Below are 326 nucleotides of genomic sequence, written 5' to 3' on the forward strand. Positions count from 1 at the left end.
AAGTTTCCGGAGGGGGCGAAACTGGCCAGACGGTGTGGCGCGGGGTTGATGAGGGGAAAATTACGAATTTCAGGGCCTCTTCCTGTGTCAGCCGCAATTCCGGCTCCCTCACCACTTGCATCATAAAACTGAAGCTTAATGTTCAACTAGGGATCCCTCTCGCGCCTAGGACTTGGAAACTGAGAACCAAGGGCAAAAAGACGCCGAGCCCCAGGGAGTCCTCGGAGGGGCGGGGCCGGGCTGGGGGCGGGGCCGGCCGTGCGTGAGCCCGAGCCGGCAGGGCCCGCCACTGGGGGCCGGCGCAGGAGCCGGGCGCGGATTGGCTG

This window comes from Suricata suricatta, chromosome X (genome assembly GCF_006229205.1).
Source record: "Suricata suricatta isolate VVHF042 chromosome X, meerkat_22Aug2017_6uvM2_HiC, whole genome shotgun sequence".
Taxonomy (NCBI): domain Eukaryota; kingdom Metazoa; phylum Chordata; class Mammalia; order Carnivora; family Herpestidae; genus Suricata; species Suricata suricatta.